Here is a 9,947-nt window from a genome sequence, read left to right on the forward strand (position 1 = left end):
AAAAAAAAAAAAAAAAAAAAAAGAAAATATACATTTACTTATCTGTATTTTTTTAACTTCAAATTGCGCCTAGAATGCGTACCTCAAATTTGAAAGCAAATGTGCAAATATGAACGGCAAGTGCAAAGGAAATATCTTGTTTGTGTGAATGTCGGTTTTGTGCTGTTTAGATAAGCAGAAACCCTACATGAATACCTGACCGTCAGTCGCACCTGAGAAAATGATGGCAGAAACCATGCTAAATTGAGGCTTTGCTCCTCTGCCTTCTAACGGACGATGCCCACATCACATCGAAGATTTGGGCTAATACTGAAGCCTAAGTGGAATTTTAGTACATCCCCAGAGTGAGGACAGCTGGGTTCTGTCCTGTCTCTACTTAATAACTGAGCAGGTGACTGCTCGAGGTCATCTCCCCTCTCTGGACCCCAGTTTTCACATTTGCAAAAAGAGGGATTTGGTCAAGATTTGGCTTTCTTCAATGGATTCTGGAGGATCATTGGTTTTGGGAACTCATACTTGAGAGAGAGGGATGTGTGTGTGTGTGTGTGTGTGCATGCGCACACACACACATATATTATTTTATTTTTATTTTTATTTTTTGTGAGTCAGAGTTTCCCTCTGTCCCCCAGAATGGAGCTCAGTGGTGCGATCTCTCTCGGCTCACTGCAACCTCCACCTTCCAGATTCAAGTGATTCTCCTGCCTCAGCCTCCTGTGCAGCTGGGATTACTGAGGCCTGCCAACACATCCAGCTAATTTTTGTATTTTTAGTGGAGACGGGGTTTCACCATGTTTGCCAGGCTGGTCTTAAACTCCTGACCTCAAGTGATCTGCCTGCCTTGGCTTCCCAAAATGCTAGGATTACAGGCATAAGCCACCACACCCAGCCTTTGAGATATATTTGGTTGCACCCCCACTGCATTTTATAAAAATGTAAATCAGTTATCAACATTTTAAAATAAGAAGATTTTGTCTTTAAAAAATTTAGATTTTGGCTGGGTGCGGTGGCTCACGCCTGTAATCCCAGCACTTTGGGAGGCTGAGACACACGGATCACCTGAGGTTGGGAGTTCGAGACCAGCCTGACCAACATGGAGAAACTCCATCTCTACTAAAAATACAAAATTAGCCGGACATGGTGGCACATGCCTGTAATCCCAGCTACTCAGAGGCTGAAGCAGGAGAATTGCTTAAATCCGGGAAGCAGAGTTTGCGGTGAGCCAAGATCAAGCCATTGCCCTCCAGCCTGGGCAACAAGAGCAAAGCTACATCTCAAAAAAAATATTTAAATTTTTTACTTCTCATGAAATATCACACATGACATGGCAACCCTGAACCTCCATTCCTGCCAGGCTGCCATCCGTCACAGTGGCTGTGTGGCCGCTGCCCGCTTATGGGAGTTCCCAGCTCTCAGCGTATGTGGCCCATCTGGTCTCAGTGGGCATTTCAGTTCTCAACTCTTGCTCCATGCTAACAAGACTGTAGTCAGGAATGGAAAAATCAGGCCAGGCATGGTGGCTCATGCCCGTAATCCCAGCACGTTGGGAGGAGTGCTTGAGGCCAGGAGTTCCACACCAGCCTCCACAACATAGCGAGAATACATTTCTATAAAAAATTAAAAATTAGGCTGGGCATGGTGGCTCACACCTGTGATCCCAGCATTTTGGGAGGCTGAGGTGGGTGAATCACCTGAGGTCAGGAGTTTGAGACCAGCCTGGCCAACATGGTGAAACCCTGTCTCTACTAAAAATACAAAAATTAGCCAGATGTGGTGGTGGACACCTGTAATCCCAGCTACTCAGGAAGTTGAGGCAGGAGAATCACTTGAACCTGGGTTGCAGTGAGCTGAGATTGTGCCACTGCACTCCAGCCTGGGCAACAATAGTAAAACTCCATCTCAAAAAAAAAAAAAAATTAAAAATTAGCCAGGTATGGTGGTCTGTGCCTATGGTCTTAGCTACTCAGGAGGCTGAAATGACAGAATCCCTTGACCCCAGGAGGCTGAGACTTCAGTGAGCTATGGTTGCAACGCTACATTTAAACCTGGGTCACAGAGTGAAACCCTGTCTCAAAAAAACAAAAAATCTGAGGGTAACATCCTTTATGAAGTTGCCATTCAGATGGTCCAGGATCTCTCTCTCTCTTTTCTTTTCTCCTTCCTTCCTTCCTTCCTTCCTTCCTTCCTTCCTTCCTTCCTTCCTTCCTTTTTCTTTCTTTCTCTCTCTCTCTCTCTCTCTTTCTTGAGACAGGGTCTCACTGCCACCCAGGCTCTGGAGTGTAGTGGTGTGATCATGGTTCAGTGCAGCCTCAACCTCCCCAGGCTCAGGTTATCCTCCCCCTTCAACCTCCCCAGTAGCTGGGACTATAAGTGCATGTCACCACACTTGGCTAATTTTTGTATTTTTGGTAGAGACAGGATCTTGCCATGTTGCCCAGGCTGGTCTCAAACTCCTGGGCTCAAGCAATCCTCCTGTCTCAGCCTCCCAAAGTGCTGGGATTACAGGTGTGAGCCACCACATCCAGCCGAGGATCAGTTTCTATTCACTTTCTTTGGGTATCATCAAAATGAAATCACAAAACAAAAAATATTGTCATGGGGCTGGGCATGGTGGCTCACTCCTGTTATCCCAGCACTTTGGGGAGCTGAGGCAGGCAGATTACTTGAGGTCGGGAGTTTGAGACCAGCTGGCCAACACGGCAAAATCTTCTCTCTACCAAAAAATACAAAAATTAGCTGTGCGTAGTGGCACGCTCCTGTAATCTCAGCTATTTGGGAGTCTGAGGCAGGAGAATCACTTGTGCCTGGGAGGTGGAGGTTGCAGTGAGCCGAGATTGCACCATTGCCCTCCAGCCTGGGTGACAGAGCAAGACTCTGTCTCAAAACACACACACACACACACACACACACACACATATATATATACATATATATCTCAGAGTGCTGCTCTGACCTGAGATGACATTGAATGCTGACCATGTTGGTGTGTTTATTGTGCAGGGGTCCTCCGTTTGCCCCTCTGGTGCCACCCTCCACTCCTCTTCCCTGTGCTGTGGTGGGCTCAGGGAGGCTGGCCAGTGTGGACCAAATGAATGGCCTCCCCAACCCTCAGAGCCCCTCAGACTTCCAGCCGGGTTTGGCCAGCAGGAGATCAGAGGAGAGAGAAGGGGTCAAGGGCTTTGTTCCTTCCTGCTCCCTCCCTCCCTGCCTGACCTGCTCCTGGCAGTGCCTGGTTCCTCTCCTACATCCTCAGCTCCTGCTGATGATGCCTCTCTCCTTTCTCACCACTCCCTCCTGTGCTCCAATTGCTGGGGGTCTCCACTGCACTTGTAGGTTCCCTTAGCCCTGCCTACCCCTATGTAAATATCGCTTCATTAAACTCGCCCCAACCTTACCCCTTGTGGGGTGCCATCTGCTTCCTGCCAGGACCGTAGCTGACACATACCTTTGGGGTGTCAAGACTCCTGGCCAGGCTGGGCGTGGGGGCTTACACCTGTAATCTGAGCACTTTGGGAGGTCAAGGTGGGAGGATCGCTTAAGCCCAGGAGTTTCAGACCAGATTGGGCAACACAGTGAGACCCCTGTCTCTAAAAAACAAAAAATTAAAAATAGCCAGGCATGGTGGTGTGCACCTGTGGTGCCAGCTGCTCAGAAGGTAGAGGTGGGAGGGTCGCTTAAGCCTGGGAGTTCAAGGCTGCAGTGAGCCATGATCACACCACTGCACTCCAGCCTGGGCAAGAGAAGGAGACCCTGACTCAAAACAAACAAACAAACAAACATAAATACTCCAGGCCAAATGACAGTTTTCCTATGCCTGCTATTGTGCTTATACTGAGTTCTTTTATTTCCTTTTCTGAGACACTCTCACTCTGTCACCCAGGTGGCAGTGCATGGGCACAGCTCACTGCAGCCTCGACCTCCTAGGCTCAAGGGACACTCCCACCTCCGCCTCCCGAAGGGGACTCCAAGCGTGCACCACCACAGCTGGCTATGTTTTTCATTTTTACTTTTTGTAGCAATGGGGTTCTTGCTATGTTGTCCAGGCTGATCTCAAACTTCTGGACTCAAATGATTCTCCCATCCTCAGCCTCCCAAGTAGCTGGGACTATAGGCAAGTGCTCTTATGCCCAGCTTTTTGCCATTTTTGCATTCTTCTCCCATAACAATCACAGGTGAAACACATTTCCTTAGGATAAGACTTTAACTTGGCTGGATTCAGTGGTTCATCATGGGCCTGTAATCTCAGCAAATTGGGAGGCCAAGGTAGAAGGATTGTTTGAGCCCAAGAGTTCAAGCCCAGGGGAGATCCCCGTCTCTACAAAAATACAGAAATTAGCCAGGCATGGTGGGGTGTGCCTGTGGTCCCTGCTACATGCTTGCCACTATCTGTAGCGCTGGAGAGGATGAGGTGAAAGTGTCGCTTGAGGTCAGGGGCTGGAGGCTGCAGTCAGCTGAGATCACAACACTGCACTCCAGCCTCGGCAATAGAGCAAGACCCTGTCTTAAAAATAAACAAATAGGCACAGTGGCTTACGCCTGTAAGTCCAGGACTTTGGGAGGCCGAGGTGGGTGGATCACCTGAGGTCAGGAGTTTGAGACTAGCCTGGCCAACATGGTGAAACCCCATCTCTACTAAAAATACAAAAATTAGCCAGGTGTGGTGGTGTGCGCCTGTAATCCCAGCTACTCAGGAGGCTGAGGCAGAATGGCTTGAACCCAGGAGGCAGAGGTTGCAGTGAGCCAAGATCGCGTCACTGCACTCCAGCCTGGGTGACAGAGCAAGACTTTGTCTCAAAAAAAAAAAAAAAAGCAAGGAATGCAATCTGGAACATGATAAAAAACTATATGAGTTAGCAATACCTGCACGCAGAAACCTATAGATAAGTGGCTCTCAGATTTATGACAAAATGACATTGCAGTTCAGTAGGGAAAGGATAAATTAATGGAGCTGAGTCAAATGGACATCAGTATGGGGGAAGAAGGCAAACTGACCTGCACTGTACACAATAATACATACAAATACATTTCATTCAGCTTACAAATCTAAATGTAAAAGGACTAAAATAAGGCTTTTAGGCCAGGCACAGTGGCTCACGCCTATAATCCCAGCACTTTGGGAGGCCGAGGCGGGGGGATCACTTGAAGTCAAGAGTTTTCAGACAAGCCTGGGCAACATGGCGAAACCCTGTCTCTCCTAAAAATACAAAAGTTAGCCAGGCATGGTGGCCCATGCCTGTGATCCCACTTCCTCAGGTTGAGGCTGCAGTGATCAGAGACTGAGCCACTGCACTCTAGCCTGGACAACAGAGTGAGATCCTGTAGAGAGAGAGAGAGAGAGAGAGAGAAGAAGGAAGGGAGGGAGGGAGGGAGGGAGGGAGGAAGGAAGGAAGGAAGAAAGGAAGGAAGGAAGGAAGGAAGGAAGGAAGGAAAGAAGGAAGGAAAAATCTGTTCATCAAAGGCCCCATTAAGCCAGTGAAAAGATAAGCCACAGAGTGGGTGAAAACATTCACAACACATATGTCTGCCTAAGTGCTTGTATTCCTGCGAAACCATCAGAAAGAGGCAGACAAATTAATGAGAAAATGGGCAAAAGACGTGAGACTGGGCACAGTGGCTCATGCCTGTAATCCCAGCAATTTGGAAGGTTTGAGACCAGCCTGACCAACATGGTAAAACCCTGTCTCTACTAAAAATACAAAAAGTAGCCAGCTGTGGTGGCACATGTCTGTAATTCCAGCTACTCAGGAGGCTGAGGCAAGAGAAGCACTTGAACCCAGAAGGTGAAGGTTGCAGTGAACTATCTTGCCACTGCACTCCAGCCTGGGCAACAGAGCGAGACTCCATCTCAAAAACAAAACAAAACCAAAAAGACTTGAATGGGCATTTCACAAAACGGTATTTGAATGGCCAATAAAAAATGGAAAAGTGCTTCACCGGCATCATTGTTCTTAGTCATCAGGAAAATGAAAAGTAAAACCACAACAGAATGCACAGCCACCAGAATGGCTAAAATTAAAAAGACTGACCATCACAACGGTGAGATGTACAGCAGCTGAATCTCTGGCACACTGCTGGTGGGAATGTAAAATGATACAAACTGTCAATTTCTACTAAAGTTAGATATACACTCAGTTGGCCAGGCACAGGGGCTCACGCCTGTAATCCAAACACTCTGGGAGGCCGAGGCAGGAGGACTGGCTGAGCCCAGGAGTTGGAGACAAGCCTGAGCAACATAGCGAGAACTCATCTGAATTAACAAAACAAATACATATATATATATGTAAATAAAAGATATACACTTACTCAGGCTGGGTGCGGTGACTCAGGCCTGCAATCCCAGCACTTTGGGAGGTGGGCAGATTACCTGAGGTTAGGAGTTCAAGACCAGCCTGGCCAATATGGTGAAACCCTGTCTCTACTAAAAATACAAAAATTAGCCAGGCATGGTGGTGAACGCCTGTAATCCCGGCCAGTCAGGAGGCTGAGGCAAGAGAATCACCTGAACCCGGGAGGCGGAGATTGCAGTGAGCCGAGATTGCAGTGAGCCAAGATTGCGCCACTGTGCTCCAGCCTGGGCAACAGAGCAAGACTCCGCCTCAGAAAAAACAAAGATATACACTTACTCTCTGATTGGACAGCTTCACTCCTGGGTGGGTGTAAACCACCAGAAACAAGTGCTTATGCCCACCAGAAATATGAACTAGAAACTCGAGAACACCACTGTTTACTTTATGTATGTATTTATTTATTTAAGACAGAGTCTCACTCTATCACCCAGGCTGGAGTCCAGTGGCATGATCTCAGCTCACTGCAACCTCCACCTCCTGGGTTCAAGCAATTATCCCGCCTCAGCGTCCTGAGTAGCTGGGATTACAGGCACGCACCACCATACTCAGCAAACCTTTTTGGACTTTTAGTAGAGATGGGGTCTCGCTATATTGCCCAGGCTGGTCTTGAACTCCTGGCCTCAAGTAATCTGCCTGCTTTGGCCTCCCAACGTGCTGGGATTACAGGTGTGAGCCACTGCACCCAGCCCAACACCACCATTTATGGTAGCCCCAAACTAGCAGTAACGCAAACGCCCATTGACAGGCAAATGGATAAACAAAGTGTGGTACATTCACACCATGGAACACTATACAGCAAGGAGAAGGAACAACCCACGAGCACAGGGAGACACGGACAGATCTCCCACAAGCATAATGTTGAGTGAATAAAGGCAGACACAGACAGCACACAATGCATTCTTCCATTTACATAAAGTTAAAACACCAGCAAATGAAGCTGAGTTGTCAGAAGAGAGTACACCCTTCGACCACAGTGATAGGGAGGTGGCCTGAGGATGCTTTTCTGGGGCTGTCATATGTCACATTCTGTTTGTTTGCTTTTTAGAGATGGGATCTCATTATGTTGCCCAGGCTGGAGGGCAGGGGCACCTTCTTAGGTCACTGCAGCCTCAAACTCCTGGGCTCAAGTAATCTTCCCACCTCAGTCTTCTGAGTAGCTAGGACTACAGGCTCATCCCACCACACCCAGTGAATTTTTAAATTTTTTTTTCTGTGGGGAGATGGGATCTCTCTATGTTGCCCAGGCTGGTCTTGAACTCCTGGCCTCAAGTGATCATCACACCTTAGTTTCCCAACACACTCAGATTACAGGCATGAGTCACCACACTCTGTTGTATATTGTTGTTTTTTTTTTTAAACAAAATTATAATAGGGAACGCTTCACAAATTTGCATGTCATCCTTGCGCAGGGGCCATGCTAATCTTCTCTGTATCGTTCCAATTTTAGTGTATACGCTGCTGAATTGAGCATTATTCTTTTTAATATGGGTGCTGGTTACAAGAGAGTGCTCATTTGTGGAAATACTGGCATGATTTATCTGCCATTCATGCATGAACCATTTTAATCTAATAATAAAAAGTTATATATATATATATATATATATATATATATATATGCTTACTCATTAGCAATGCACATTTTGCAAAATTATCCCCAAGCAAAGGAAAGGATTCACATTAAAACTATCTGAATACAGTCAGAAGTGATGGCCTCCCAACAGGAAGGTTGAGGTGGGAGGATTGCTTGGGTCCAGGAGTTCAAGTCCAGCCTGGTCAACATAGCAAGATCCTGTCTCTATTTAAAAAACAAAACAAAAACAAGGCCGGGCGCGGTGGCTCACGCCTGTAATCCCAGCACTTTGAGAGGCCGAGGCGGGCGGATCACGAGGTCAAGAAATCGAGACCATCCTGGCCAACATAGTGAAATCCCATCTCTACTAAAATACAAAAATTAGCTGGGCATGGTGGCGCGTGCCTGTAGTCCCAGTTACTCGGGAGGCTGAGGCAGGAGAATCGTTTGAACCCAGAAGGTAGAGGTTGCAGTGAGCTGAGACCGCACCACTGCACTCCAGCCTGGTGCCTGGCGAAAGATCCAGACTCTGTCTCCAAAAAAACAAAACGAAACAAAACAATCTCAATGGTTGCCTGCAGGGGAGACAAAACTGATTTGAGATTTGGGAATAAAAGAGAATTAACAAATATGAGGAGAAAGGCCTCACACAGATCAATGGCAGCTTCGAGCCACAAACTGCAGAGGGTGACTAGGAGGACACATTGAATATGGGTCCAAACAATTTATTTTCTTTCTTTCTTTCTCTTTCTTTCTTTCTTTCTCTCTCCCTCTCTCTCTCTTTCTTTCTTTCTTCTTTCTTTCCCTCCCTCCCTCCCTCCTTCCTTCCCTTCTCTCTCTCTCTCTCTCACTGTCTCTCTCTCTCTTTCTTTCTTTCTTGAGACAGAGTCTCGAGGGAGGGAGGTAGGAAAAAAAAAAAAAGAGACAGAGTCTCACTCTGTCACCCAAGCTGTAGTGCAATGGCACGATCTCAGCTCACTGCAACCTCCGCCTCCTGGGTTCATGAGATTCTCCTGCCTCAACCTCCCTAGTATCTGGGATTACAGGCACACACCACCGCACCTGGCTAATTTTTTATATATTTTTGTGATTTTAGTAGAGAGGGGGGGTTTCACTATGTTGGCCAGACTGGTCTTGGACTTCTGACCTCGTGATCCACCCGCCTCCATCTCCCAAAGCGTTGGGATTACAGGCGTGAGCCACCGCGCCCAGCTTGCAATTTTCTTCAATGTTGAAAAAATGGATAGAGACAGTCTCACTATGTTGCCCAGGTTGGTCTCAAACTCCTGGGCTCAACTGATGCTCCCATCTCAGCCTCCCACAGTGCTAGGATGGATTACAGGTGACCTGGTAGGTCAAGGATGCAATGAGCCATCATCACACCACTGCACTCCAGCCCAGGTGACAGATCGAGAAAACTATATAGGCCAGGCCTGGTGGCTCATGCCTGTAATCCCAGCACTTTGGGAGGCCAAGGAGGGAGGATCACTTGAGTCCAGGAATTCAAGGTCAGCCTGGGCAATATAGCAAGACCCTGTCTCTACAAAAATAATAAAAATAAGAAAATTAGCCAGGCATGGTGGCACATGCCTATAGTCTCAGCTACTCTAGAGGCGAAGGTGGGAGGATCACTCAAGCCCAGAAGTTGAAGACTGCAGTGAGCTGTGATTGTATCACCACACTCCAGCTTGGGCAGCAATCTAAATTATAATAACAATAAAAAATTCTAAAGCTGGGAGTGGTGGTACATGTCTGTAATCCCAGCTACTCAGAAGGCTGAGTTGAGACCAGGAGTTTGAGACCTGTCTGGACAGCATGGAAAGACCCCCTCCAAACTGAAAACAAACTCACTTATACTAAAGTAGTAAATTCTAGAATTTTAATTTGACATGTTCCTACCTTTTTAAGATTCTAAGACTCTGAAAGTATGATTGTAAGTTTCCACGAGTGTGTGTTTTCAGCAGTCTAGGTTTCTAGATTACACGAAGCTGACAATCCATCAGTTGAATCTGGTTCATACTTTGTGGCACATA

General features: G+C 47.1%; 1 protein-coding gene and 1 non-coding gene across 3 annotated transcripts in view; both read right to left on the reverse strand.

Moving 5' to 3' along the window:
* Positions 1 to 9,947, reverse strand: part of SPTBN4 (spectrin beta, non-erythrocytic 4) — a 114,646-nt gene that overhangs the window by 86,869 nt on the left and 17,830 nt on the right. The gene's annotated exons all lie outside the window — the stretch shown is intronic.
* LOC119467591 lies at positions 7,709 to 7,815 on the reverse strand. The gene has a single exon (XR_005196131.1). It is a non-coding gene; the product is annotated as a U6 spliceosomal RNA (small nuclear RNA).

The sequence above is a fragment of the Cebus imitator genome, unplaced genomic scaffold, assembly GCF_001604975.1.
Source record: "Cebus imitator isolate Cc_AM_T3 unplaced genomic scaffold, Cebus_imitator-1.0 Scaffold306, whole genome shotgun sequence".
NCBI lineage: Eukaryota > Metazoa > Chordata > Mammalia > Primates > Cebidae > Cebus > Cebus imitator.